Genomic DNA, 16,919 nt, shown 5'->3' with positions numbered 1-16,919 from the left:
CTGTGCAAGGCTAGTCTTTCCACCTGTGCTCTCCATCACACATCTTCTTTGTCCCACAAGTTACCCCTTCTTAAATTTTGAACCCACCTGGTTGCTTCTCCCTGGTCTATACAAAGGTTTCAGAGTTTCTCATGTCAAAACAAAACAACAGCCCCTGCCACACTCCCTATCTTATCTCTGCTTCCCACGGTCTGTATTCCTCTACCCACTTCTTGTTCTTTTCTCTACTGCATTGCCAGCTATATGTAATCTCTGAAACCTTTAGTCAGTGTCACTAGCCTATCTTCTCCTGAGTTCTAAATCTATACTGTTAGAAAGCAGTATAGCTTATGGATCAAAAATGAGGAATCTATGGTCAGCCAGTCTGGGTTCAAAGCCTGGCCCCACCATTTAGCAGCTGTTGATCTCAAGCAAGTTAACCTTTCTGTGCTTGAGTTTTTCTCTTTGTAAAATCCACCTATATCATCAGTTGTAGTGAGGAATAAATAAGACATGAAATGCTTAGCACAGTGCCTGACACATAACGAATGATCAGTAATGTGAACTATTATTCTTTGCACCTGCACATCCTACAGGTCCCTTACACTCAACATGCCTAGAATTAAACTAACCTTTTCTCCTTGAGCTTCTTCCTCTGCCTGGTTCCCCATTTGTGATTGAGCTTTGCCTGTGAAGGCTGCATTAACTAAGGGCTATTGGCCTCTTTGGGCTTCCTATGGTCTCACCAGCCTCCCATTTGGTCTCCCTGACTTTACTTTTCCCACCCACCAAGCCACTCTCCACACTGCAGTCAAGATCGGCTCATCTTATTCCTCTCCATAAAAACCCAATGGCTCCCCATTGTCCACCAGATACAATCTGAACCTTTTTTTTTTTCCTTTGGAGACAGTGTTTTACTCTGTCGCCCAGGCTGGAGTGCAGTGGCACAATCATAGCCCACTCTCACTGTAATCCCAAACTGTTGGGCTCAAGCAATCCTGCCACTCAGCCTCCCACGTAGCTGGGACTATAGGCATGAGCCACCATACCTAGCTAATTTTTAATTTCTGTAGAAACAGAGCCTCACTATGTTGAGACTGGTCTCAAACTCCTGGGTTCAAGTGATCCTCCTGCCTCAGCCTCCCAAAGTGCTGGGATTATCGATGTGAGCCACTGCGACTGGCCAAAATCTAAACTTCTAAGCCTGCCATGCAGGGCCCTCTGAGCTTTGGCACTGCTCCTGTTCCAGGCCCATCCCCACTCTCTCCCCCGTATCCCAGCCTGCTTCCTCTCTTATGCTCCCATGATGCCGAATTGCCAACAGGCGCCCCATAGCGTCGTCCTGCTTCAACACTCTGTGCCTGCTTCTCCTTCCCCTGAAACACCCCCACATTCAGCGCCTTGTTTCTTCAGACCTGTGAAGTCCATTAGCACGGAAGCCACAAATGTGCCTTCCTGGACCTACTCTGTCACACTTCTGTGCCTTGGCCCAGAATGCTCTCTCCTCCTTGATCTGCCAAATATACCCTTTTCCTTCTGGTTCCAGAGTTACAACCAGGTGAAGCCATGCCACTTTTGCAGACTTAGCTAGGCCTTCTCTCTGTGCTCCCACAGTGCTCCCATCCTGCCTCTGGTCTCTGTCAGGGCACTGGCACTATCAGCACTACGGTATTTGACAGCAAGACTTTGTTTATGTAGCAGTCTTGCCCTGGAGCGCCTGAGCTCCTCCAGGAGAGTGCCGTATGCACCCTCACCCCACTTCTCCATGTCCTTTCCTGCTTTATTTTCTCCTTAGCACTCATTACCATTGGACATACTATACATGATGCTCATTTGTCCATCTCTCCCCACTAAAATATGAACTCTCTGAATATAGAAGCTTTAGTCTGTTTTAATATGTCCCCAGAGACTAGGATAGTAACTGGTACACAGTAAGTGTTCAATAAATGTTTGTTGAATTAATTGTTGAATCACTGATCAATGTTTAGATATCATTGAAGTCAGGCACTGCGGCGTGCACTTATAGTCCCAGAGGCTGAGGTGGGAAGATTGCTTGAGATCAGGAGTTTGAGTCCAGCCTGGGCAATATAGTGAGACTGTTTCTAAAAAATAAATAAAAATGAAATTTAAAAACACTTGGAAAGAACATTTCAGGTTTATCTGTGGTGCCTGAGCACGTACTCTTAAGGAAAAAAAAAAAAATCCAAACATTAGTGTTGGATTCCAGGCTCTCTACCTTCTAATCCTAGCCACTCAATTTTGAATCCTCTTTGTCTCAGCATAAGCCTTTATCTTGACCCTGACTGCTCCTTGCCCTTGAGTAAATACCAGGCATTGCTCTTCCTCTCTCTGGCCCACACTCCAAACAGAAACACTGTTGAACCATTCTTCAACATGTACATACTGAGTATCTGGGATCCAGCCACTGTCCTCCATCTATGTCTATTCCATTTCTCTTCCCTCAAGGCAAGGACAAATTGACCCTCCCTTGGGAAGCTTTCCGTAACTATCCAGGCCTGTGCGACTCTCTCACTGGGCACTAATGACCCATACTGTAGCACCTCATCACTGGCATTATTAACCAGCAGACATAAAATAAACATATGTAGATTTTACAGAAAATGGCCCTTTAAAGAATTGGCACTTTTTAACATTCCAAACATTTTGGATGGAAATTTTTCTGATATTTATTTTACATCTTCTCTGTCTTCTGAAATAGAGTACTGTATACAGAAGGGCCATCTTGCCTTTTACAACGAAGGCACTATGCATCCCTAGCCATTATTCTGTGATGTGTACTGTGTCAGGAGCAAAAGAGAACGGCATGAGCTCTGGAATTAAACAATCCTCATAGTGATCCTCTTTGCAGTCCCTGGGGTCTTCCTGAGGTCACTGCCTGACTCTTTTTGATGTGTTGCTAATCTATAGTGAATCAGATAGTAAAGTTTATTAGAATTGTTAGTAAACCAAGTGTTAACAGTATCTAAGTGGGGTATGAGGGATTCTCTTGTTTATCAACTCTCTCTACTTTAAGGCATAGAATTTGCACAGTCTGTTTTGTGGATCAGAGGCCTTTCTCACTTAACTCCTGTTATTTGGGGTTTATTCATAATTCTTGAGGTTGGTTAAGTAACTTCTTTAAAAAGTGTGATTTAATGCATTTAGCATTTTATGTATTATCTTCTGTTAACAACGTTTATATGCATATATAAAAACTCTGTAATTAGATTGTTCTCTGGTTAAATTATTAACTTCCCAGGGGCAAAAAGTATTTTATAGTCATTTATTCATGTGCTAAGTATTTTAGAAAGTAACTACTATGTGAAAAGATCTGTGATAGAAAAAAGATAAATAAGACATGGTATTTACACATTATTGAGGAGATAAGACACAAATAACCAATACAAAGCAACAAGGTGAATGTAAAAAATTCAGAGTGCTATGGCAATTCAAATAGAAGAAACTTCTGGTTGGGAGACCTGCGAAAGGCTTCATGAAACAGGTGGCATTTGAGTTGGGTCTTGGTGAACAGGAAAAATTTCAGTGGGTGGCTGAGAAGGAAAAACAAACTCAGTTTCTTCCTATGTACTCTCACAACATGGAATGCTTCTCTGACCACATGTGTAAGGGATTTTCCCACAGACCAAGCAAGCAAGCAATTCTGCAGGAGACACCACCTGGGTATCCTCTAATTCAAATCGATTCTGACACTATGGACTTGGAGAGTGTCAAGACCCACAGGCTGAGGGCTCAGCCTCCAAGAATGCCCTCACTTCGGCCATTCGCAAGCCCAGGACTCTGGAACTTATGGCCAACTGGCTATAAATCAGGGTTCCCACAACCCCCCTTATCAGATTCGATTAATTTGTTACAGTGGATCATAGAACTCAGGGAAACACTTATGTTGATGATAAAGGATATCTGAAACAATACAAATCAACAGTCAGATGAAGAGACACACAGCAGGAGGTCTGGAAGGGTGGCACCCAGGAGCGTCCATCTTGGTGGAATTGGGCTCTGCCACCCTCTAGACACATGGATATGTTCTTCTTCACCATCCTAGAAGCCTCCATGTGTTTGCCTATCTGGTAGTTACCCAAACCCAGTCCTTTGGGGTTTTTATGGAAGCTTTGTTACAGAGGCATGATTGATTAAATCATTGGCCACTGTGATCAGCTTAACCTTCACTCCTCTCTCCTCTCAGCTTGTATCTGCTGCAGAATTGATTGCTAGCTTGGTGTGTGGGGAAATATTCTTACAGCGAGATCTGAAAAGCATTCTGTATCGTGAGAGTACAATAGGAAGAAACTAAGTTTATTTTTTCTTCTCAGCTACCTACTAAAATTTTTCCTATCCACCAAGCCCCAGTTGAAAAGCCACCAGTTGCACGAAGCCTTCTGCAGGTCTCCCAAACAGAAAACAGTTTCTCCTATTTGAATTCCCACAGCACTCAATCTGAATGCTCACCTTGTTGCTTCCTATTGGTTATTTGCATCCTATCTCCTCAATAATGTATAAATACCACAGGCAGAACCCTTCAACCCTGTGACTACAGGATTGGTTTCCCTGACAACCAGTATCTCTCCCACAATCCTACAAAGTGTTATCTAGGGTCTGCCCCAAAATTGCCTCATTAACATAAGCTCAGGTGTGGGTGAAAAGCATTTGTTATAAATAACAAAAGACTGTCTTTCACCTTTATCACTCTGAAACTGTTTCCAGAGCTGCTTCAGGAGTCAAGGACAAAAAGTCAAATACTTGAACAAAAGATATCCTTACTGCTCTAGTCACTTAGGAAATAAGAATCTCACAGGAGATGTGAGCCAGGAACCACCATGGATGAAAACCAAAATATATACATCATCATATCACTGCAGCATACCAAGATTTGGGAAAGCTGTGAGAATGAGAAGGGAGAAATACTTGTATGCATTTGTGGAATACAGAGTCTTGAGATCATCCAGTGCATAGTACCCGACTTCCCACATTGAATTTGCAACAAATATATTAGTGAAACAAAGAAGTGGCATGTGGCACCCACAATATTACTTTTATTACTAATTAAGGATAAGCTGGAGCACTCAACTTTGGGCAAAAGCCAAATGAGGCTGAACCACTTGGTGACAGTAACCTTGAGCTAGGGCAGGCCTCCATCATTCAGTTCCTGAGAAGTTTTCCAATGCTTACCTTTTCAGCTTGAACACTTAAGATCACTGGAGAAAAATGGACATTAAATGGCATTTTAAAAAAATTATGCTTCAAGTTCTGGGATACATGTGCAAAACGTGCAGGTTTGTTACATAGGTATACATGTGCCATGCTGGTTTGCTGCACCCATCAACCCATCATCTACATTAGGTATTTCTCCTAATGCTATGCCACCCCTAGTCCTCCACCCCACCAACAGGCCCTGGTGTGTGATGTTCCCCTCCCTGTGTCCATGTGTTCTCATTGTTCAACTCCCACTTATGAGTGAGAACATGAAGTGTTTGGTTTTCTGTTCCTGTGTTAGTTTGCCGAGAATAATGGTTTCCAGCTTCATCCACGACCCTGCAAAGGACATAACTCTTCCTTATTTATGGCTGCATAGTATTCCATGGTGTATATGTGCTACATTTTCTTTATCCAGTCTATCATTGATGGACATTTGGGTTGGTTCCAAGTCTTTGCTCTTGTGAACAGTGCTGCAATAAACACACATGTGCATGTGTCTTTATAGTAGCATGATTTATAATCCTTTGGGTATATACCCAGTAATGGGATGGCTGGGTCAAATGGTATTTCTGGTTCTAGATCCTTGAGGAATTGCCACACTGTTTTCCACAATGGTTGAGCTAATTTACACTCAGACCAACAGTGTAAAAGCATTCCTATTTCTCCACATCCTATCCAGCATCTGTTGTTTCCTGACTTTTTAATGATCACCATTCTAACTGGCATGAGATGGTATCTCATTGTGGTTTTGATTTGCATTTCTCTAATGACCAGTGATGATAAGCTTTTTTTATATATGTTTGTTGGCTGCAAAAATGTCATCTTTTGAGAAGTGTCTGCTCATATCCTTTGCCCACTTTTTGATGGGATTGTTTTTTTCTTGTAAATTTCTTTAAGTTCCTTGTAGATTCGGGATATTAGCCCTTTGTCAGATGGATAGATTGCAAAAATTTTCTCCCATTCTGTAGGTTGCCTGTTCACTCTGATGATAGTTTCTTTTGCTGTGCAGAAGCTCTTTAATCAGATCCCATTTGTGAATTTTGGCTTTTGTTGCCACTGCTTTTGGTATTTTGGTCATGAAGTCTTTGCCCATGCCTATGTCCTGAATGGTATTGCCTAGGTTTTCTTCTATGATTTTTATGGTTTTAGGTCTTATGTTTAAATCTTTAATCCATCTTGAGTTAATTTTTGTATAAGGTGTAAGTAAGGGGTCCAGTTTCAGTTTTCTGCATATGGCTAGTCAGTTTTCCCAACACCATTTATTAAATAGAGAATCTTTTCCCCATTGCTTGTTTTTGTCAGGTTTGTCAAAGACGAGAGGGTTGTATATGTGTGGTGTTATTTCTGAGGCCTCTGTTCTGTTCCATTGGTCTATATATCTGTTTTGGTACTAGTACTATGCTGTTTTGGTTACTGTAGCCTTGTAGTATAGTTTGAAGTCAGGTAGCATGATGCCACCAGCTTTTTGCTTAGGATTGTCTTGGCTATATGGGCTCTTTTTTGGTTCCATATGAAATTTAAAGTAGTTCTTTCTAATTCTGTGAAGAAAGTCAATGGTAGCTTGATGGGGATAGCATTAAATCTACAAATTACTTTGGGCAGTATGGCCATTTTCACAATATTGAGTCTTCCTATCCATGAGCATGAATGTTTTTACATTTGTTTGTGTTCTCTCTTATTTCCTTAAGCAGTGGTTTATACTTCTCCTTGAAAAGGTTCTTCACATCCCTTGTAAGTTGTATTCCTAGGTATTTTATTCTCTTTGTAGCAACTGTGAATGGGAGTTCACTCATGGTTTGGCTCTTGGTTTGTCTGTTTTTGGTGTATAGGAATGCTTGTGATTTTTGCACATTGATTTTGTATCCTGAGACTTTGCTGAAGTTGCTTATCAGCTTAAGGAGATTTTGGGCTGAGACGATGGGGTTTTCTAAATATACAATCACGTCTTCTGCAAAGAGACAATTTGACTTCCTCTCTTCCTATTTGAATACCCTTTATTTCTTTCTCTTGCCTAATTGCCCTGGCCAGAACTTCCAATACTATGTTGAGTAGGAGTAGTGAGAGAGGACATCCTTGTCTTGTGCCAGTTTTCAAAGGGAATGCTTCCAGCTTTTGCCCATTTAGTATGATATTGGCTGTGGATTTGTCATAAATAGCTCTTATTATTTTGAGATATGTTCCATCAATACCTAGTTTATTGAGAGTTTTTAGCATAAAGCGGTGTTGAATTTTATCAAAGGCCTTTTCTGCATCTATTGAGATAATTATGTAGTTTTTGTCATTGGTTCTGTTTATGTGATGGATTATGTTTATTGATTTGCATATGTTGAACCAGCCTTGCATTCCAGGGATAAAGCCAACTTGATTGTGGTGGATAAGCTTTTTGATGTGCTGCTGGATTTGGTTTGCCAGTGATTTATTGAGGATTTTCGCATTGCTGTTCATCAGGGATATTGGCCTGAAATTTTCTTTTTTTGTTGTGTTTCTGCCACGTTTTGGTATCAGGATGATGCTGACCTCATAAAACGAGTTAGGGAGGAGTCCCTCTTTTTCTATTGTTTGGAATAGTTTCAGAAGGAATGGTACCAGCTTCTCTTTGTACCTGTGGTAGAATTCGGCTGTGAATACGTCTAATCCCAGGCTTTTTTTGGTTGGTAGGCTATTAATTACTGCCTTAATTTCAGAACTTGTTATTGATCTATTCAGGGATTCAAATTCTTCCTGGTTTAGTCTTGGGAGGGTGTATGTGTCAAGGAATTTGCCCATTTCTTCTAGATTTTCTAGTTTATTTGTGTAGAGGTGTTTATAGTATTTTCTGATGGTAGTGTGTATTTCTGTGGGATCAGTGATGATATCCCCTTTATCATTTATTATTGTGTCTAGTTGATTCTTCTCTATTTTCTTCCTTATTAGTCTGGCTAGCAGTCTATCTATTTTGTTAATCTTTTCAAAAAAAAAAAAAACAGCTCTTGGTTTAATTGATTTTTGAAGGGTTTTTCATGTCTTTATCTCCTTCAGTTCTGCTCTGATCTTAGTTATTTCTTGCCTTCTACTAGCTTTTGAATTTGTTTGCTTGCTTCTCTAGTTCCTTTAACTGTGATGTTAGGGTATCAATTTTAGATCTTTCCTGCTTTCTCCTTGGGCATTTAGTGCTATAAATTTGCCTCTAAACACTGCTTTAGCTGTGTCGCAGAGATTCTGGTACCTTTTGTCTTTGTTCTCATTGGTTTCAAATAACTTATTTATTTCTGCCTTAATTTCATTATTTACCCAGTAGTCATTGAGGAGCAGGTTGTTCAGTTTCCATGTAGTTGTGCAGTTTTGAGTGAGTTTCTTAATTCTGAGTTCTAATTTGATTGTACTGTGGTCTGAGAAACTGTTATGATTTCCATTCTTTTGCATTTGCTGAGGCGTGTTTTACTTCCAATTATGTGGTCAATTTTAGAATAAGTGTGATGTGGTGCTGAGAAGAATGTATATTCTGTTGATTTGGGGTGGAGAGTTCTATAGATGTCTATTAGGTCTGCTTGGTCCAGAGCTGCATTCAAGTCCTGAATATCCTTGTTAATTTTCTGTCTCATTGATTTGTCTAATATTGACAGTGGGGTATTAAAGTCTCCCACTATTATTGTGTGGGAGTCTAAGTCTCTTTGTAAGTCTCTAAGAACTTGCTTTATAAATCTGGGTGCCCCTGTATTGGGTGCATATATATTTAAGATAGTTATCTCTTCTTGTTGCATTGATCCCTTTATCATTATGTGATACCCTTCTTTGTCTTTTTTGATCTTTGTTGGTTTAAAGTCTGTTTTATCAGAGACTAGAATTGCAATCCTGCTTTTTTTTGCTTTCCATTTGCTTGGTAAATATTTCTCCATCCCTTTATTTTGAGCCAATGTGTGTCTTTGCACATGAGATTGGTCTCCTGAATACAGCACACCGATGGGTCTTGACTCTTTATCCAATTTGCCAGTCTGTGTCTTTTAATTGGGGCTTTTAGCCCATTTACATTTAAGGTTAATATTGTTATGTGTGAATTTGATCCTGTTATTATGAGGCTAGCTGGCTATTTTGCCCATTAGTTGATGCAGTTTCTTCATAGTATCAATGGTCTTTACAATTTGGTATGTTTTTGCAGTGGCTGGGTACTGGTTTTTCTTTTCCATATTTAGTGGTTCCTTCAGGAGCTCTTGTAAGGTAGGCCTGTTGGTGACAAAATATCTCAGCATTTGCTTGTCTGTAAAGGATTTTATTTCTCCTTAGCTTATGAAGCTTAGTTTGGCTGGATATGAAATTCTGTTTTGAAAATTCTTTTCTTTAAGTGTGTTGAATATTGGCCCCCACTCTCTTCTGGCTTATAGCAGTTCTGCAGAGAGATCCACTGTTAGTCTGATGGGCTTTCCTTTGTGGGTAACCCAACCTTTCTCTCTGGCTGCCCTTAACATTTTTTTCCTTCATTCCAACCTTGGTGAATCTGATGATTATGTGCCTTGGGGTTGCTCTTCTTGAGGAGTATCTTTGTGGTGTTCCCTGCATTTCCTGAATTTGAATGTTGGCCTGTCTTGCTAAGTTGGGGAAGTTCTCCTGGATAATATCCTGAAACGTGTTTTCCAACTTGGTTCCATTCTCCCTGTCACTTTCAGGTACACCAATCAAACGTAGGTTTGGTCATTTCACATAGTCCCATATTTCTTGGGACATATTTCATTCCCTTTCATTCTTTTTCTCTAATCTTGTTTTCACACTTTATTTCATTAAGTTGATCTTTAATCTCTGATATCCTTTATTCTGCTTGATTGATTTGGCTATTGATATTTGTGTATGCTTCATGAAGTTCTCATGCTGTGTTTTTCAGCTCTATCAGGTCATTTATGTTCTTCTCTAAACTGGTTATTCTAGTTAGCAATTCCTCTAAACTTTTTTTCAAGGTTCTTAGCTTCCTCTTATTGGGTTAGAACATGCTCCTTTAGCTTGGAGGAGTTTGTTATTACCCACCTTCTGAAGCCTACTTCTGTCAATTTGTCAGACTCATTCTCCATTCCAGTTTTGTTCCCTTAATGGTGAGGAATTGTGATCCTTTGAAGGAGAAGAGGTGCTCTGGTTTTTGGAATTTTCAGCCTTTTTGTGCTGGTTTTTCCTCATCTTTGTGGATTTATCTACCTTTAGTCTTTGATGTTGGTGACCTTGGGATAAGGTTTTTGTGTGAATGTCTTTTTTGTTGATATTGATGCTATTCCTTTCTGTTCGTTAGTTTTCTTTTTAATAGTCAGGCCCCTCTGCTGCAGGTCTGCTGGAGTTTGCTGGGGGTCCACTCCAGACTGTGTTTGCTTGCGTATCACCAGCAGAGGCTGCAGAACAGCAAAGACTGCTGCCTGTTCCTTCCTCTGGAAGCTTTGTCCCAGAGGGGCACCTGCCAGATACCAGTCAGAGCTCTCCTGTATGAAGTGTCTGTCAACCACTCTGGGAGGTGTCTTCCAGTCAGGAGGCACAGGGGTCAGGGATCCACTTGAGGAGCCAGTCTGTCCCTTAGCAGAGCTTGAGTCCTGTGCTGGGAGATCTCTTCAGAGCCAGCAGGCAAGAACATTTAAGTCTGCTGAAGCTGTGCCCACAGCCGCCCCTTTCCCCAGGTGCTCTATCCCACGGAGATGGGAGTTTTATCTATAAGCCCCTGACTGGATCTGCTGCCTTTCTCTGAGACATGCCCTGCCCAGAGTGGAGGAATCTAGAGAGAAAGTCTGGCTACAGCAGCTTTGTGGAGCTGCAGTGGGCTCTGCTTGGTTCAAACTTCCCAGTGGCTTTCTTTACACTGTCAGGGGAAAATCATCTACTCAAGCCTCAGTAATGGCAGATGCCCCTCCCCTCAACAAGCTCCAGTGTCCCAGGTCGACTTCAGACTGCTGTGCTGGCAGCAAGAATTTCAAGCCAGTGGATCTTAGCTTGTTGGGCTCCATGGAGGTGGAATCCCCTGAGCTAGACAACTTGGCTTCCTGGCTTCAGCCCCCTTTCCAGGGGAGTGAACAGTTCCATTTCACTGGCATTCCAGGAGCCACTGAGGTATGAAAAAAACCTTCTGCAGCTATCTCAGTGTCTGCCCAAATGGCCACCCAGTTTTGTGCTTGAAACCCAGGGCTCTGGTGGCATAGGCACCCGAGGGACTTTCCTGGTCTGTTGGTTGTGAAGACCATGGGAAAAGCATAGTATCTGGGCTGGAATGCACTGTTCCTCACAGCACAGTCCCTCATGGTTTCCCTTGGCTAGGGGAGGGAGTTCCCCATTCCCTTGTGCTTCCCGGGTGAGGTGACTCCCCACCCTGCTTCAGCTCGCCCTCTGTGGGCTGCACCCACTGTCTAACCAGTCCCAATGAGATAAGCTGGGTACCTCAGTTGGAAATGCAGAAATCACCTGCCTTCTGTGTTGATCTTGCTGGGAGCTGCATACTGGAGCTCTTCCTATTCAGCCATCTTGCCCGGTCCCCTGGCATGTTTTTTTTTTTTTCTAATTGAGATGGAGTCTCGTTTTGCCCAGGCTGGAGTGCAGTGGCATGATATCGGCTCACTGCAACATCTGCCTCCTAGGTTCAAGCAATTCTCCTGCCTCAGCCTCCTGAGTAGCTGGGATTACAGGTGCCTGCCACCATGCCTGGCTAATTTTTTTATTTTTAGTAGAGATGGGGTTTCGCCATGTTGGCCAGGCTGGTCTTGAACTCATGACCCCAAGTGATCTGCCCATCTCAGCCTCCCAAAGTGTTGGGATTACAAGCGTGAGCCACCAAGCCCAGCCTCTAAATGGCATTTAAAGGTGAATTTATTATTTTAAAATAGGTTATTTGCAACTACCCCTCTTTCCCACAAAACATCATCTGGTAAGGTGGCTAGACATAAGAACCTAAGTGAATTAGAATTACTTTCTGAAAACTCATTGAAGATCTCTGTGTTAATTGGAGCTATTCAGGTACATGACTAGAATTGGAAATCCCTGGTCTGTTTGAACTTTGAAAGTTCTACATTTTAGAGATGAGAGAGACATGTTTTTATAATATTCTACATTTCTGCACCTGAGTGCTGATTTGGGTGAATAGACCATTGGCTTTACCTATAGGAACCTGGCTGCCTGAGTCAGCAACATCTGCTCTCTGGAGCCTACTGGGAGGCTGGGGGTGGGGGAGGCAGATGGTCTAGGCCACTGAGTGGGGCAGTAGAGCCTGGGGGTTGGGAGTGGTGAAAATCAGCCACATTGAACATATGGATGTCTTCTCAAGGAAGTGTGACATATGTGAGAGAAAATGGAGGCTAGAAGGGATGAGGAAGAGGTGATCAGGAGAGTGAGGGGTTCTTGGGGCCAAGGTTCCCTGATTAAGGCTAGTCACGGTGGGCCTGCATTTCCCCACCCCAAATGCCCGAAATACTCCTGTAGACAACTCTTAGGAAATTCAGCGTTTCATTATACACTGCTTCCACTGGAAAATCCTGCCACGTAAGCAGCTTTGGGTCCCAGCTAGATTGGAGATGATCAGTAAGGAACCCTAATGCTACCAACACAAGACAACTAAGAAAAGTGCAAATATTCATGAAAATCGTTGCCAACTGTTTTGTAATCCTCACCACAATCCTGCAAGTTGGACAGCAGCATCCTCACCACTTTTCAGACAGGCAAACAAAGGCTCAGAAAGGAAACAGTACCTGGTTGGAGTCAGCACTGAAGCTTCAGCTACCTGCCTGCAGAGATGTGTTCATCTAGCAGTTTCTAGGAGACTAGGCTAGTGGCAGTGCCTGCTCTGATAAGGAAGGAGGAGGGGAGAGGCTTGCTGTGGTGGCTTGTAGGGTGTGTGCGTGTGTGTGTGTGTGTGTGTGTGTGTCTATTTGTGGGGTCATTTCCAGGGCTACATGTGAGTTTAAGTGTGTGTATATGGGTTGAGATATGGTGTACATGGATATTCGTCGGTCAGTTCTTGGAAAGTGTGTATATGAGTGTGTGTTGAGTGGGGTTGGGGGGTTAGTCCCTGAGCCGTGTGACTATGTGGATGGGGGCGCTCGTGAGGGCAAATGGGCTCGGATTTTGTGCATGATTTTGTGTGTGTGTGTGTGTGTGAGCTTGAGATTCCAAGTATGTGGGGGAGGGAGGGGGCGGTGTCAGAGATCAATTCCTGGGCCATGTGTTTATAGTGTGTGTGTCTGCCCAGAAGAGAGCCGGTTACTGGGCTGTGCACGTCTGTGTAGTGTGTGTGTGTGTATGAGGGTGAATGTGTGTGGATGAGGGTGAATGTGTGTGGGAGGTGTCATTCCCTGGTCCGTGTGCAAGAGTGTGACCGCGCACGCCTTCGTGTGTGTCCCGGGTGTGTGGGGTCGGGGCGGTGACGAGGTGAGTGGGACGCCGGCCGGGTCCCGCCCTCCGCTGCAGGTGGGCCGGGCCCGCGGCGGGGCCGGCAGCGCTCGCTGCTCTTGGCTCGCGGCCGCGCCGGGCTCGCAGGGCTGGGCTCGGGCTGCGGGGCGGTGCCGGGACAGGAAGCGGAAAGCAGCAGTGCGGCGGCGGCGGCGGCGGGGCTCTGCCTCTCCAGGAGCCCAGCGCAGGCCGCAGAGCCGGGGCCGCTGTGAGCCGAGACCGCGGGCCGCGGAGCCCGGGCGGCCGGCGCGGAGGTGAGTCCCGCGAGAGGCCGAGCGCTGCGCGGCGGCGGCGGCCCCCGGGGCAGACCTTTGGCTGGGAGACGCCCCCACCTCGGACCTCGCGTGCCCCTGCGCCCTCCTCCAGCACTCGCCCCGCGGGACTTCGACCCCGGGTCGCCGGCTCCCGCCTCGGGCCGGGAGCTCCCTCCCCTCCTTCGGAGCGCTCCGGGTCGTGCTTCCTCTGACTCCACTCTTCTCCCCATGCATTGCGCCCCTCCTGGCTCTGCCGTGCGATCTCTGCCGCACCCCACTCCTTAGGGTCCCGGGGTTCCTTGCTCACACCTCGGACGCCCCTTTCTCCCCGGGCTGGCCTTTGGAGTGCGCCCCTTCGGTGCGCGTGCAGGGGCGGCGGGCAGGCCGGCAGGGAGTGGCCGAGCGTTGGAGGCACCGGGCGGCTGCAGCAGCCGTGCAGGGCGGGAGCCGGGCGCGCACCGGGATTCCCACCCCTGGGGGGGCTCGACCCGGGCACCGCCTGGCCCTTCGCCAGGAAGCGGGACAGAGCTGGTCTGTGTGCACACCTCGCTCACAAAGAATTGAGCCGGCCCTGGAGGCCTGAGGGGCGAGTCCGGTTGCGCCTGGGAGAGTGCAACAGGCAGGTAGGAGTTTACTTTCAAAAACGCCGGGGTGGAGCAGAGGCGCCCGGCGGGTCTCTGCCCAAGGTGTCCCTGCTGGAGGAAATCTCACCGCGCCGGGGCAGCCTTCTCCACCGGCAGGACCTCATTTCCTTCTGCAGTCTTTGAACTGCCCCAAGCATCGCGCCTAGAGAAGTGTGAAGCTTTATAAAAATTTAAACGCGTCCGTGGTGGCGGCAGGACTGGGGCGGAGCCGCGGCCTGGCTGCTGGGTGATGAGCAGATGAGACTTGGAGCCGAGAAATCTGTTGCTCAGTTTTCACTTCTCCAAACCAGGTCTAATGCCCACGCTGCGAAGGTGTTGTGAGCTCCCTTAGATTCTCGTTAGGAAGTGTTTGAGCGCCTTATGATGATGATTGTGTAGATGGCCCGTGCATTTTGTTAAAACTCTTGACCTGGCTTTGGTTAGAAATGAATGTATTCCTAGACACTTAGTCCAAAAGCTAACAAACTGTAAAAGAATCTGGCATTTTCACTGACATGTTTATAAATTTTATGGGGTTGCTGAAAAATATTATAACTTGTATCACCAGTCAACAATGCTAATTAGCATTCTCCCTTCAGTGGGTGGGTTGAGTACACAGCTCCCAGGCTCTGCAAGTGAGATGGCAGAAATTGTCTGAATACAGGGAGAGGTAATTAGCCATTTTCTGTAACCACTAATTATAGAGTTTTTAGGGTTGAATTAAATCAATGTGATATAGTTGGGGCTTTGATTTGTGGGAGGAAACTGTTTCTTTTTCCAGTTCAAAGAAATAACACGCTTCACCTATCCATGAGCATTAAACATTCCCAAACGTTGATGTCTCTCAATATAATTAGTGAAAACACTCAGTGTGGAATTTCACTATTAACAATGTTGGCAGTGAGGCTTGCTTGCAACTTAATTTGTAAGTAAAATGGGAGAAGAATTTTGAGAGTGATATATTTGTAAGGACTGCTTGCCAAGCAGTACATTTTTATTGTCATATGTATTAAGCAACAGGACAAAACCATAAAGGAAATTTAAAGTTCCTTTACCAAGCAGCAATTCCATGTCACCCTTTGTTTGAAGGATAAATGTGTTGAATGAAGAAGGCATCCTCCCCTTCATCATCCCCTTAACACGCATATATACGCACACCGTGCTTGCTACCCTAGGCCTTATCAGCTATTTTGGTGGGATGGGCCCTTGTCACATTGTGTTTTAATTGGAGGTCTCCATATTGGGGCTATGAGCTCATTAGGAGTTAGAACTATTTTAGATCCATTTCTTTTCTCCTGAGTGCCTCACGATGCTTGGGACACTGAACCTGTGAGTAGAAGTTGAAATTGCAAAATTCTTAGTGGGGTTATATGTGGTTTGGGACAATTTATGATTGTTGCTTATTCTCCTCTATATAAACAAACAATTCTAGTAATTGCTACAGTGTTGTCAATTTTCTGTAGCTAAGAACACAGGTTCTGGAGTTAGACTCTCAACGTTTAAGCCCTGGCTCATGTGTCAGTCTGGTTTCCCTAACATGATATTAATGTCTTATTTTTTCTTAAACACTTGTTATGAGGATTAAGTGAGATATTACATGTAAGTGACTTAAAACAGCATCTAACACATAGTAAACACTTGACAACTAGAAACTGTTAGACTATTACCATCATCTCTGTAAAATCAGCTAGCTGGTTAGGGTCTCGCTGTATAGGACATATGATTTCGGCATCATGCTATTCTATTTTCCTTAAGATGGAAAAGATTAGGTGGGCTTGTGATTGGACCATGTTTCTGTTAGCAGTATTGGTTTGATGTTAGCAGTATCGGTCTGATGTTAGCAGTATTGAAGTTTGTTGCAAGGATACATGTGTGTGCTGTTGTCTCTAGCAGTGTCCTTCTGAATCCCACTTACAGGACAACAGTGATTAGACTCCGTGCCATCAGATTTACAGAGGAGGTAGTACTCGTGAGATCTATTTTTCTGAAGTTTAAATATCTGGCAGGGAACAAGGGAGTCACTTGCAAACAAATATACATCACATAACTCCAGACATGTTAACAATTCACACCTCTTCAGAAATCTGTACCCAGCTGCCGGAGGTGTTTCGGGGTAATTAATGACTGGAGCTGAGAGAAGTTATTCTGGCGAGGTGAGATGAAATCATTGGCGAAACAAGTAAAACGAAGTTGACATTTTCTTTCCTTGTAAATAATGACCCAGAATCATTCACTTATAAGCTGTTGTAATAAAAGAATCATTGAGTTTGTCACAACTGCCATAAGCCCAGCAGATCCTCACATCAGTGACCTGCATGATGTTTGGTGGTTTATAGACCACAAGTTCAAAATGTTTTATAGATCTGCCCTGCATCTCTGCCCGCTCCTTTCCAGCCCCATGCACCTCCAAATAAACCCACTAAAACACACACGGTTTTCTCTGGTCTCTCTGACATTTGCTTCCAACCTGGGG

General features: G+C 44.2%; 1 protein-coding gene across 1 annotated transcript in view; it reads left to right on the top strand.

Annotated features, from left to right (window-relative positions):
* The first annotated feature begins 13,633 nt into the window (after positions 1 to 13,633).
* VANGL1 (VANGL planar cell polarity protein 1) overlaps positions 13,634 to 16,919 on the top strand; it is a 55,988-nt gene continuing 52,702 nt past the window's right edge. The window contains exon 1 of the mRNA XM_054442287.2: positions 13,634 to 13,823. The gene's annotated coding sequence lies outside the window, so the exon portion shown is untranslated. The remainder of the gene's footprint in view (positions 13,824 to 16,919) is intronic.

Source organism: Pongo pygmaeus, chromosome 1 (genome assembly GCF_028885625.2).
Source record: "Pongo pygmaeus isolate AG05252 chromosome 1, NHGRI_mPonPyg2-v2.0_pri, whole genome shotgun sequence".
NCBI classification, from domain to species: Eukaryota; Metazoa; Chordata; class Mammalia; order Primates; family Hominidae; genus Pongo; species Pongo pygmaeus.
The sequence above is the reverse complement of the archived record's forward strand: the minus strand, read 5'-3'. Positions and strand labels throughout refer to the sequence as shown.